Source organism: Anolis carolinensis, chromosome 1 (assembly GCF_035594765.1).
Source record: "Anolis carolinensis isolate JA03-04 chromosome 1, rAnoCar3.1.pri, whole genome shotgun sequence".
Taxonomy (NCBI): Eukaryota; Metazoa; Chordata; class Lepidosauria; order Squamata; family Dactyloidae; genus Anolis; species Anolis carolinensis.
In genome coordinates this window covers 81596345-81610316 of record NC_085841.1, presented here as the reverse complement: position 1 = coordinate 81610316, position 13972 = coordinate 81596345, and the positions used below count along the sequence as shown (strand labels likewise).

The following is a 13972-nucleotide window of genomic DNA, read 5'->3' as shown; positions in this document are numbered from 1 at the left end:
ACAAAACCTATACTGTGTCCAGATGCATGACTCCTTAAACTTTCCCAAGGGAAACAGACTTAATCATCTAATTGTCTGGCAGCTATCCTGGCGCTCCGGCGAGTCGCCTCCCGAGCGCTTCTATCTTGATTATAATAAAGACGGCGAGAAAATGGGGGAGATTTCTGCTCAAGGCTTGTTTGGCTGACTTCTTGTGGGCAAACATCTTGCAGCTGCAAGGGCTCCAAATCCGGCAGAAACGGTGGGAAACCCAAGTTTTCCTCTTCATCTGTCACCACAGTACTAGGAACAGGACTACATGGCCCATGAGTCATCACATCACTTGATGTCCCTCAGCAACAATATAGTAAAATATAATACTAATATCGTGCTATGCTAATAATATCATATACTAGTTGTGTCTGGCCATGCATTGCTGTGGCTTATGGGAATCTTTTGTTGGCCAGGTGGAACAGCATTGAATAGCCTTGCAGCCTCAAAGCCTGGCTGTTTTCTTCTTATGGGAATCTTTGTTTAGTGAGCTGGAATACAATGGAATAGGCTTGCTGCTTGGAAGGCGTTCTCGGGGAATGGTTTTTTGGGCTGCTAGAATTGCAATGAATAACCTCACTACTTCAAAGCCTGGCTGCTTGATACTTAGGGGATTATTTGTTTGGTCAGCTTCAATAGTACAGAGTAGTATCACTGCTTCAAAGCCTGACTGCCTTCTACCAAGGTTAATCCTTTGTTGGTCTGGTAAAATTGCACTGAATAGCCTTGCAGCTTCAATGCCTGGCTGTATTATATCTAGGGAATACTTTGTTTGACGAGCTGGAGTAGCACCCTCAATCAAAGTGCTGCTTTGAAGCCTGGCTACTTCCTTTGTAGGGGAATCAATGTTTGGTCAGCTTGAATTGCACTGAATAGTCTTGCAGCTTAAATGCCTGGCAGCTTTCTATATAGGGCATCCTTGCTAAGCCAGGTTGAATGGGATGAAGTAGCCTTGTGGCTTCAAAGCCTGGTGGTTTTCTACCTAGGGAAATCTTGGTTGGCCAGGTTGAATAGCAATGAATAGTCTAGGTGCGGCAAGTAGGAATGCTGCAATTACCCTGTTTCCCCTAAAATAAGACATCCCCAGAAAATAAGACCTAGTAGAGGTTTTGCTGAATTGCTAAATATAAGGTCTCCCCCAAAAGTAAGACCTAGCAAAGTTTTTGTTTGGAAGCATGCCCACCGAACAGAACACCAGAGCATGCAGGATTGGTAAATTGATGTATCATAGAGTGTTGTACATGGAAATAATGGTAGTAACAAGAAATTCTTGATAGGATTCACAGTTTGTCTGGTTATTCTGGTTTGTGATGACAACTACTGTACAGTATATAATAAATGTTCATTTTTTTGTTCAACAATAAATGTGAAATCTTTTTTATGGAAAACTAAGACATCCCCTGAAAATAAGACCGAGATTATCTTTTTCTGTCTTATTATACCACAGTAATTATTATATATATTATATTTAGAATCTTATATTATCTGCTTAGAACTGGATTATATGAGGTCCCTTCTACACAGCTGTATCAAATCCACAGTAAACTGGATTATATGGCAGTGTGGACTCAAGATAATCCAGTTCAAAGCAGATACTGTGGAATATGTGCCTTGGCATTCTGGGTTATATAGCTGTGTGGAAGGGCCTTGTCTCTACACTGCCATATAATCCAATTCAAATAAGATAATCTGTATTTTATAGGCAGTGTGGAAGAGGCCTAAGTGAACTCTGCCTGTACCCCGGACACCATTGTGGCTGAGGGGCTTGCTATGACACAAAGGGGGGTGGGCCTAAATGTGGTGGGGCCTATCCTTCTGACTGGCAGCCAGGGTGAGAATGGTTCTTCCTCATCCTTCCCTCCCCCACTTTCTAATTGGATGTCTATGTGTTCCTGTGTGTGCAAAGAGGGAGCGAAGCCCCTCCAAGAAGAACAGCCCTGGCAGCTGGCTCTCTCTCTACCTGCTCTTCTCCATGTGACAGGCTCCCTCGTCAGCTGTAATTTGGTCCAGTGGTTTTGTTGTTAACTCAGTCCTAATTATGTAAATTACATTTATATATATATCGATTGTATGTACCTATAACTTGTAAGCTATTCTGGGTCCTTTTTGGGGTGAGAAGGGTGGGATATAAATGTTGTAAATAAATAAATACGCACTTCTAATCTGTAACTATCGATAGATTGATCTTGGTTATTCATTCCTGCATTTTCATTACATTTGTTTTCAAAACAAGATATATAAACATAAGAGGGAGGGGGAATCTAAACTAACTGAATTTGTTAAAATACATAATAGTACAAAATTGTAATAGTACAAAATGTTTGGGCCCTGCATATTATTTCAAGGTTGTCAACCAAAAACATTATGTGTCCCTACATTTTCTGTAAAATTGGGGCCCTTATGCTTTACTTCCCATCTACTTTTTTACTGGGCTTAATCTCATTCTTGCATGCAAATACAGTCGATACCATGAATCAAATCAACACTTAAATAAATCCTATTTAGTCTCAATTGAGACTAACAATTGGTTCCAGCTCTCTCTTTCCACCAAACAACAAGAAACAGAAAGAATATGCCTGTCTACCATTCTGATAATATCCATTGGGCAGATTATGTCAAATTCAATGACAGTATGTAACAGTATCAATCAACATGTTTGCCTGAAGGTGGAAATTCTTTGACAGTTGGGATAAATTTTTATACTGAGCTGTAAAGATTTTTTTCTCAGTCCATTACTTATTTGGCACCTTTCTTACAACCATATTGCTCCTCCATCCCTTTATTTCACTTCCTCTGGGAATCTCTCCCACAAAGCTATGGGTTTTTGTTCAGGATGACATATTTCATAAACAATCTCACACTGGCTTTTCTGATTCCTCTTCTTGGAATATTTATCCTTTCTATCCTTTCCTTAAAATCGGCTACTATAACAATCACTTAAATTGTTCTAGCAACATTTTGCTTCCTAGTTATGTGTAATCTAAAATTAATGATAAGCACATAAGGGTGATTTCAGCTGATTTAGAGGCTTCTAAGTTAAAATATCACAGATATTAATAGCAGCACAATAGCAGCAGGTGACGCTGGTGCAATCATCAAGGTAGCCAACATTGTAATAATATTAAGTCTCATCTGAATATGTACATGATCATTTTTACTGTGCAAATTCTTATTGGAAAGATTTTTGCATAAGTATATAATATGAGAATATTTTTTATATTTTTATTTTGTGTCAAAATAGATGACCACAAACAGGTCTGGAGAGAGGAAGCAATGGTGACTTTGGAGACCAAGGTTAAAATCCCTGCTCATCCATGGAAACTCACTGGGTGATCTTAGGCAAGTTACACTCTCCACTAAAGCACCATCTACACTGACAATTTAGGTCAGTGATGGGCAACCTTTTGCATTTGGTGTGTCAAAATTCACCAAAAAACCTAGCATGACTTGGGTGGTGTGTCACTTTGAGGAAAAAAAAAACATAATTTCGCAATATGTAAAGTTTAAATAACAAAAATGTATAATTGTAATATATAACTGTATTTAATAAACCAAAATCTTTACTACCATTAGGTGATTCATGGGAGGGTGACACAGGGGATCCTGGTGACATCACTGCTGCCTAGAATCCAACGGAAGGCAACCCACCACCAATCCTCCTGTTTTCTTGTCTTCCTTCCTTCCCCCACCAACAACTGCCCTGCCCAGAACACACACCTCGGAGCCCCGGGTTGCCTTCCTTGGCCCAGATCTTGCGGACCTTCACTGGCCGCCCGCTGAGCATGGCTAACACTATTCTCTGCTGCAAAAAGATGCTGCCAACATAGCTGAGCAAGTGAGGTTATGTTGCCCCCCCTCCCCCCGCCCCTTCGCGAAAGCCCAGGCAGCCCGGACTCCGCTGAGCGAGCGTGCTGATAGGCCCACAAGGCAGAGCAGCCCCCGCTGCCTGGCGCTTATGTATTGCAGCAACAGCAACAGCCGCACGGCTGCCCAGCACACAGCCAGGGCTGGCCATAGATAATTTTCAAGTGTAAGCAAACAGTATTTTTGGCACACCCCCCCCCCCCCAAATAATCACTGAAAAATAAAGGGTAGAACATAGAGGTGAATAGAATATATCTGTGTGTGTGTGTGTGTGTGTGTGTGTGTGTGTGTGTGTGTGTAACATACACACATATATATATGAGAGAGGCAGTTCGAAAACATGCCAATGTGAATAGATCAATAGGTACTGCTCCGGCGGGAAGGTAACGGCGCTCCATGCACTCATACTGGCCACATATCTTTGGAGGTGTCTACGGACAACCCCGGCTCGTCGGCTTAGAAATGGAGATGAGCACCAATCCCCAGAGTCAGACATGACTGGACTTAACGTCAGGGGAAAACCTTTACCTGCCTAATGAGGCTTTGACATTTTGGAGAATATGCTCAGCATGATACCTATGGTCCTTGTTCTCTGCTGAGCATGAAAATGCTGAGCAGACCTTCTTCTCAAACTCTGACAACTCTGATGGCAAGGCTGGGATGACTTACTTGAAGTGGGGACAAAGTCAGTAGATGTGGGCAAAACGTCAGTATTTTTAAACCTCTAAAATCAGGACAATAAATAAAGAACACCACTAAGAAAACAGAGGAATTCCAGACAGGAAAAAATCAGGGCCAGCTAACACCTCCCAACAAAGGATTACCCCAGGCAGAAAGCAGCCAGGCTTTGAAGCTGCATGGCTATTTCATGCTAATCAAGGGAACAATTTCAGTATACTCTGAGTTAGATAGTGTGTGGTGCCTGTGTCATTATATATACCATACATATATATATGTCACAGGGCACTTCCAAGCAGCTTTAAAACGTGGGACAGGAAACTGAGTTTTAAAAACTTGGTACCTGAGAGGCATTAAAATGGAGGGTGGACAGGAGACATCCGGTGGAAGTTTTTTTGAAAAATATTCACTCCAGACATGCACATATGCAATCCTGGACATAACAGATACAGGTATGGAAAGGTGCCCTGTTTTCAGGAAAAATCCTAAAGGGCACCTTTTTAACCCGTGTTTTCCAACTCTTAATCCAATTCCTCCTGGTTACTCCTGCATTTTGGCTAAACATCGTTTAGCCACCCCCCTTTTAACCTGATTTTACCTGAGTTATAATGCATGTGTAGAAGGGCCCACAGAGAGACACACATCCTTGTCTGATCCAAGTGAAAGAGGCATTTGTTTTTATGAGGGATGCTTGTCATCCCCTCCCTTGGAAGGGAGAGGGAAAAGGGCTCCAGGCCTGCATTGGAGCCTTCAGTAAGTTGAGAGGGAAATGGAGGCAGGAGGGAGTCTACATGTGGGAGGAAATGAAAGCACAAAATTTCCATGCCTACAGGGATACACAGGCATGGAAAGGTGTGTGTTTTTTCAGGAGGAATCAGATTTAAAAGGCACCTTTTTAACAAGTGTTTTCCAGGCCTTAATCCAATTCCTTCTGATTCCTCCCATGTTTTGGCTAAACATCGTTTAGCCCCCCCTTTTAAACCCACTTTAGCCTAGTCTATAATGCATGTGTACAATGGCCCTAGGAGTTTTAGTTGACCACAAGCTGAACATGTCAAACAGTGTGATGTGACCGCTTTAAAAAGTGGATGCAATTCTAAGTTGTATCAATAGGAATCTTGTGTCTAGATCAAGGGAAGTAATAGTAAAATTCTATTCTTCATCTGGAATACTGTGTCCAGTTCTGGGCAACACAATTCAAGAAGGATGTTGACATGCTGAAATGTGATAAGAGAAGGGCGAACAAAGTGATCAAAGGTCTGGAAGCCAAGCCCTATGAGGAGTGGCTTAGGGAGCTAGGTATGTTTAGCTGGGGGAAAAAAAGATTGTGAGGGGACATGACAGCCATGTTTAAACATATGTCACATTAAGGGGGGGGGGCAGGATTGTTTTCTGCTGCTGTAGAGACCAGGACATGGAGCAATGGATTCAAATTCCAGGAAAAGAGATTCCACTTAAACGTTAGGAAAAACTTCCTGACAGTAAGAGCTGTTTGACAGTGGAATATGTTGCCTCAGAGTGTGGTAGTTTCCTTCTCTTGAGATTTTTTAAGCAGATGCTTGATGGCCATCTGTTTGGGGGAGCTTTGATTGGATGTTCCTGCATGGCACGAGGTTAAACTGCATGACCCTTGGGGTATCTTCCAACTATGATTCTATGAATCTATGAGTCTATCCATCTGGAATGTGGCCTTCCTCTTTTCCTGCTACCTTCCACTTTCTCTTATCTATCCTGAATCTCCCACTGATGATTTTTTAATTGACTCAGGATTTAATATTATAATTTTTTTTAAAAACTTCCCTATTCACTTTCGCTACACCAGGGCTGCTCAAAATGGTGGCTGTCATAGTTCAACTGCCATCATAGTCCAACTGCCATCAGCTATCAACCCCTGGAGAGTTTCCAGGGGAAGAAAGAAACAGTTGCAATCCATGGACAAAAATATAATACTGGCCCCTGGCACACTGGGGAACGGGGGTTTGGGAAGACAGATATCAGATAACTGCATTGTCCAGTGTTAGCTCTATACAGTGTTCTGTGTAGCCCTGTTATTTGCCACACTTATTTATTTTTCATGAATTGATTTTTATGAATTAATTTGACCACTATTCATGAGCTTTCTGCACAAATGTTTGAGGGAAAAGCTCAAAGGTATTCAAGGATTTTCACTCATCTCATGATGCTGCCACATACCACTTGATATTGCCAGGTGCATGTACTTTATCACATTTTCTCTCCTCGTGTTGTGGTTGTTGAACTACAACTCTCCCAGGCAACATGATCAGTGCTTGATGCCATGAATGATCTAAAAGCTGTAGTTTAAAAATCAATATTTTCAAGTTTGAGGCTGGTTGTAGCATTCATAGCAATCATTGCCAATAGTAACATTTTGTGCAGTATAAAATAGCAATAGCTTATTGAGGAATACAAAGGAAAACTTAATCCTATCCAAAAGCACAAGTGACCACAGGATAAACAAACATCTGCCCAAGGAATTACAAGTGAAATGCAGCTGAAATAACCATAATCAGGGACATTTACAGGCACCCTAGCAAAGTCTAGTTCTAATAATTGAAACAGAAATAAACTCACCATCTTTTAGAAGAGGACCCAAATATGTTTATTGTTTCTCATTGTGTTTCATAGTCTTTTCTTTGGCAGAATACAGGTTCTGTGGCAGAATACAGTCACACAGTGGGATTCCATGGCCAAACAGGGTTTCGGACTCTGGTCCCCTAGAGTCCTTGTCCAACAATAAACCACTACAGTACACTAACTCATGCTGAGCAAATACAGAGCTTTTGTGACCACACTCATTGGAAATTTCTGGGAGTTGTAGATCAGAAGAGTAATGTTACCATATTCTGCTCAGGTATCATTACCTGATATCTAATCTTCAATCCTCCTTTATTCCCTACTTATCTCTTTTCAGCACGGCTGAAAGAGAAAGAAATACAAAGAGATTGTTTCAAACTAAGTGCCATTTTAATAACTGACCTGGAACTTTGGGTCTACATTTGTGTGTGTGTGTGTGTTTGTTTCCCCCCCCCCCTTCAAAATAAATATTAAGACACCATAGACTTTCCTGTGTTTAGTAAAAGGAAAGACTATTTCCCCAAACACTGGAGAAATTCAAGCAAGAGTCACACAAACACTTGAAAGGGAACATTCTTCTAAATTTATCCGGCACATTTGATTAATTTCTGGAGTGCAAATCCCAGTCGTGGTGGGGAGACAGCTGTTGAGAAACCGCCAGGAGGAAATGATGACTGCTTCTGTGAAACAGAATATTTTTTTTAAGGCACCTTTTCCTAAAAAGATGGGAAATAAAGCCCGGAGAGGTTTTAATTCTCTTTTGGCAATTGTTTACTGTTTTATTTGGTCTTCTTAATAATAAAAATAAAGCTAAAAATTACAGGCAAGCAGTTTATCACTGATTCATTATGTTGCCCAGCAGGCAGAGAAATCAGAAAGAGCAGAGACTCCTTGGGTTGCTCCATATGTTTGTTTGCCAGCTTGTACAGAAAAACAGCAACACATACAGCTTGTGAAAATGCTGAATGCAGCAAATCTAAGCTAGCCAGTGGGGGATGGGGAATGCAGAACCCAGCAGGAAAGAAATGGATCTCTTTCTCACTATGGGACAAGCTGGAATAGCCAGCTTTCAAAATCAGAGTCTGATTTTCAGGGGTGTAACTACAGGGAGGGATGGAGGAAAATGAGAGCATTGCTCCCCCAAAATAAGAATTCTTTCCCTCGACCTCCAGATTTCTAGCCTTTTATTTGGAAATACAATGTAGGCATCCAAAGAAAAGGGGCAGGTAATGTTACCAAGGGAATGCAAAACTAGCAGACATAAGCATTCTAGAATAATTTTCAATGCCTGATTCTCTACAAGCGAAGGAGGAAGAAAGTAATTTGAGAAGTGAAAGTAATTTGAAGACTACAGGAAATTGTTATGGTGAGGAAAATAGAATTTGAAGTTGCAATGTCTTCACTGTTAACATCCTTCAGTTTCTGAGCAGTAAATGAAGGGAAAACTTCTATCTTTTCTCTCTCTCATCCTTCACCTCATATATTTGATTATGGACACATTTTTAACTGAAACTACTTTATATGTTGGCAAAAAAACAACAACATTAGGACTCTTTCTTTCTGTGGAGATGCACAATTTAAGTTACAATAAAAGTCCAAAGAATTTATGAGTCTCTTGAAACAAACAACCCAGGAGGAAAAGGAGACACAATTGTTTGGTAAAAATTAACATTCCATAGCACAGGACAGATCCAAACAAATCATTGCACTTTTTTTTTTAAAAAAAATGTTTGTGTGGTATAGCTGAGGCCCAACAACAACAACAACAAACAACAACAACAACTGTGGCGCAGGCTGGTTAGTAGCTAGCTGCAACAAATCACTATGACCAAGAGGCCATGAGTTCGAGGCCAGCTCGTGTCGGAGTGAGCACCTGACCATTAAAATAAAAAAAAGAGGCCATGCTCATTGTTGACCTAAGCAACCTGAAAGATAGTTGCATCTATCAAGTAGGAAATTTAGGTGCCACTATGTGGGGAGGCTAATTTAACTAATTTACGACACCATAAAAATCGCCCAGTCTCTGTCTCTATGTTCATATGGCATTGAATGTTATGATCGACCCTGGGTCCCCTTCAGGGAGAGAAGGGCGGAATATAAATACTGTAAATAAATAAATAAACAAACAAACAAATAACAACACCACATATTACCATATTATTTACTTATTTATTTATTTTATTTCCATTATTTCTATCCCGCTCTTCTCACCCGAAGGGACTCAGGGCGGCTTACAAACTGGCAGAATTCAATGCCAATACACAACAATACAAAAGAATAAAACATAAGCAATTAAATACAGATTTAAAATAAGACAAAATACTTGAGCCATTCATCCACAAAACATTTGTTAGATCCCAGCCACCCATGTTTCAGGACATGCACTTTGACATAGATAATGCTGAGGATTATACTAACATTTCACCATCCACGGAGGGGCCTTTGCAGCTGCAGGTGCCCGAAGATATTGACTTTAGAGACTTACTAATTGGAGAAGGTTCTTCTACTCCTCCCTCGCAGATAGAGCCAGATGTTGCTAAGATGCCTGAGAATGCGGTTTTTAATTGTAGAGATTTTGTGACCAGAGAGAGAAGTGCAAAACAAGAGGCTCGCTGGAGCCAGAGACTGGCAAATAGATGGGATAATGGGTAGTGTTCCCATGAGAAGGTTTTGGGAGTTTGTACTCCCTACATTGTGAACAGTCCGGAATCTGTTAAAAGTGTTTCGATCAGTAGATTTGTTGCGGTGTCAACGTTGCTCTTCCTTGAGAGAGGTTTTCTCTGTCTCCAGCTCTTGTTTGTTTCTAAGCCAAGTTTTCCAGTTCCAGCCGGGCCATGCTGTGCCGCGACTCTCGAGTAGACCTTGACTTTACTTCAGTTGATTCCTTGTTCCTGATTCAAGTTTGCCTCAGCCTTGACAACCTTGCTGCCTTGATTGCTACGAAGTGTTTCCAGTGGATTGAACTCTGTTTCTGCCAGCCTTGTTTCTCTGTTTCAACTCATTGACACTTTGATTTCTTTGGAGAGCTATTGAGTTCTCATTGTGGATTATAATATTGGACCTTTTCCTTTACCCATTTGGAAATAACATTGACTTTCTAAAAAGAACTATTCCTTACTTAGACTCTATATCTGATTTCCTTTGGATATATAATTGCTTTAATAAATATATAGTGTGTTATATTGGCTCTTGTCTGGTTTTTGAGTGCTCACACTGCCTTGGGGTGCAACAACATTGTACATAAACCTTAGTCCAGACCGGGTCGAAGCCAACTAAACTTATTCTTTGAATGCTTGCTCACATAGCCAGGTCTTCACTTTCTTTCTAAAATCCCTTGTCCCCGCCAGCCGCACCTGTGAGGCTGGTGGTACCGAGAGGAGAGCCTCCCCTGAAGATCTTAAATTACTTGGTAGGTAATAGTGGGAGACACATTCAGACAAGTAAGCTGGGCCAGAACCATTTAGAGCTTTATAGGCTAAAGCCAGCACTTTGTGGAGCTGACGTAACAGAGGAGTAGTGTACTCCCTGTACGCCGCTCCGGTTAACAGCTTGGCTGCCTCCCATTGGATTAATTGAAGCTTCCGACCAGTCTTCAAAGGCAGCCCCACGTAGAGTGTGTTGCAGTAGTCTAATCGGGATGTAACGAGCATGGACCACTGTGGCCAAGTCTGGCTTCTCAAGGTACGGGGACAGCTGGCACACAAGTTTTAGCTGTGCGAAGGCTCCCCTAGCCACCACCAAGACCTGGGGTTCCAGACTCAACGATGAGTCTAAGATCACCCCCAGACTGTGCACCTGCGCCTTCAGGGGGAGTGTGACCCCATCCAGCACAGGCTGTAATCCTATACCATGTTTGGCCTTCCGACTGACCAGGAGGACCTCTGTTTTGTCTGTTACAGTTGTGGAGGCTTACATGGGAAGAAAAAGGGCTCTTTTTATTAAGTCTAACAATTCAGTATGCTACGTAATTAGCTGTGCAATATTGTAGTTGTTTGGATATCTTTACTATACTGAGTTATGTCAGTCTGTTTCCCTCCAACACAAATAGTATTTCCAATATGGTACCATACAATTCTGAACATAGCTGAATCCATTAGATATTAGATAAATAGTGTCAGTAATTTAGTCATTTATCTACTTTTTTATCCCACTTTATAACCAATATAGGGACTCAAGGTAGCTTAGTACAAATGATCCCATATCCAAAATGCCTGAATCCAGAAGTGTTTTCAATTTTGGATTTTGCCAAGTTTTGAAGTACTTGTGTTTCAATATGTATATAGAATGAAATACCGATATTTTGGTCTATGCACAAAATTCATGTATGCTTCATGTACACTTTATACACATAGCCTGAAGGTAATTTTATAGATGATGTTTCAAATAATGCATTTGTATTAAACAAAGTTTATGTACATGGAACCATGAGAAAACAAAGATGTCACTATCTCAGCTGTTCCTATGGACAATTCTGGAGTAATTTGGATTTTGGAAGTTCACATAAGAGATGATTAACCTGTATTTGAATGGAAAATCACAAGTCAGACCGAGATCTCAAGTACAGATGATGATGATGATGATGATGATGATGATGATGATGATGATGATATAAAAACTTTATTTGTAGATTGCCCTATCTTCCCAAGGGGACCCTGTCTGAATCTCTGGAAAGCTGCTGCCAACCAGAGTTAGCAATGCTAAGCATAAGGCAGCCTCTGATGCTCCTAACTGATTTTTCACAGTAGCACTGCAGAATCACTTTAAATAAATGATACTTTTGCAAAGGCATTTGTATATTTAGTCCTCATATTAAGTGTGCACTTCTCAGTAACTAAATGGCGCATTTTCATCTATTGAAGAGATCCTGTGTGTTAATCAGGATTTTAGAAATATTAAGTAAATTATTCTGAAATAATGATTGCATCAAGGAAATTTATTGTGATTGAGGTAACAATCCCCATCAAGCCTCTGCTAACAAGACCAACTACAAATCTCTACGCCTGTCTAACAATATTTTGCATCAAATAAACTAATAAATCAAATTACCTAATGGAGAGTTTCTCAAACTGTGCTCCTCCAAATGTTTTGGACTTCAGTTCCCACAGTTCCTAACAGCTGGTAAACTGGCTGAGATTTCTGGGAGCTGAAGTCCAAAATGCCTGGAGGAGCACAGTTTGAGAAACACTGACCTAATGAATCAAATATGTAAGCTAACAAACCATTCAGTTATGGCTTTAAACTGTCTGGTCTCCTCCCTTTAAAAAAAGCTCTAAATACCAGGTTGCATCCACATCTGCCAGTTTCAATACATCCTTAAATCCTTAGATTTCATTTTTTAAAACCACAGCATTCCCTGATGAAATTTCCATTTAAGATATTTCCTTTGTGAATTAGTAACAATATAGCTGCTAGACAGACACTGAATAATTTACAAGGCAGTACTGACAACCCATCTTGCCCAACGTGAAATTGGTTTCATTTCAGAGGTATAACCAAGATGATCTTGTTTTTAAATGAGTTGTAAGACAAGAGTGAAGCAATGTTTATTCATATTGTGGATAAAACCCACTGGAAGGTTCTCCTTCATTACTTCAATGACATGGTGTTTTGTATTAATTCTGTGGGAGTTTTTTCTTAACACAAAGCTGCTTTGAGAATAACACTAGCATCAATAAGTGTCATATAGCAGATAAATAGGAATTCCAGACCATATATGTGAAGCTTCTTGGGTCACCCTGAGAAAAGGATGTAAACCTTCACTTATTGCATTACTGTATGAAAGAACAATAATGTCCAAACTTTTCTGTCCATTGGGCAAGGATACAAATGCATTTCTGTATTTTTCATTTGTTTTCCATACTTTGGGGATTTAAAAAAAAAATGGGTGAAAGCTCCACAAAGTCCTGAATTTCCTGTTGGGTTATCATGGTTGTTATGTGAAAGCAACATTTCAAGTACTGCTCCACTTACAAAAACGTGAAATGTTTAAGCTCTTTTTAAAGCCTCAGCTCAGTAATTCTGAGACATATAATTCTGATACTTAATTACTCATCTCTATTATAGATTCTATATGTAGAGCATTCCCTGATAGATATGGGAAGAGCTTCCAAAATATAATATTCCATCAGAGGCGGCCCTAGGTTTTTTCGCTATGTAAGCAAACCTATGGCCGCCCCCCCCCCCCCCGAAATTACGGCCTCCCCAACATACCGGCGGCGGTGCGCTCTCCAGCCACGGAACTACGAAGGCCTCCAGGAAGGCCTCGCTTACTCGCAAGATTTCACAAAATCTCGCAGAAATCTCACGAGATTTTACGAAATCTCGTGAGAAGAGCGAGGACTTCCTCGTTCCGCGGCAAGCAACCCAATGGTCGCCGCTGCCGCCGCTGCCTAGAGAGCGCCCCCCAAGGGCTGCACCCCAAGTGGCGGCTTCAACAGCCTCCATGATGAACCAGCCCTGTATTCCATTAAGATTGGAAGATCAAAGCTTTACCTAGAACTATTCAATGCAAGGATTTTTTAAGCCAACTACAGCACTAGAAAGTCCAGCACTTCAGAATACACACAGCAGACTCCATGTCATTAAGAGACAAAGAAAGAAAATCGGTGGAGATTCCAGAGACAGATGTGCAAGTGAATTTGAGCCTGATTGATAGATAAATGGAATCTTTAAGTTAATATTATTATAGGTTGAATATCCCTTGACTGGAATTCCAAAATCCAAAATTTTTCACATGGGTAGCTGAGATGAAGAAACTTTTGCATTAGGATGGTTCAGTGTACAAACATTTTGTTTTAATTTGCAA

At 40.7% G+C, this 13972-nt stretch overlaps 1 long non-coding RNA gene across 1 annotated transcript in view; it reads right to left on the bottom strand.

Moving 5' to 3' along the window:
* LOC134298321 (uncharacterized) overlaps window positions 1-13972 on the bottom strand; it is a 109921-nt gene that overhangs the window by 46569 nt on the left and 49380 nt on the right. The window lies entirely within an intron of this gene.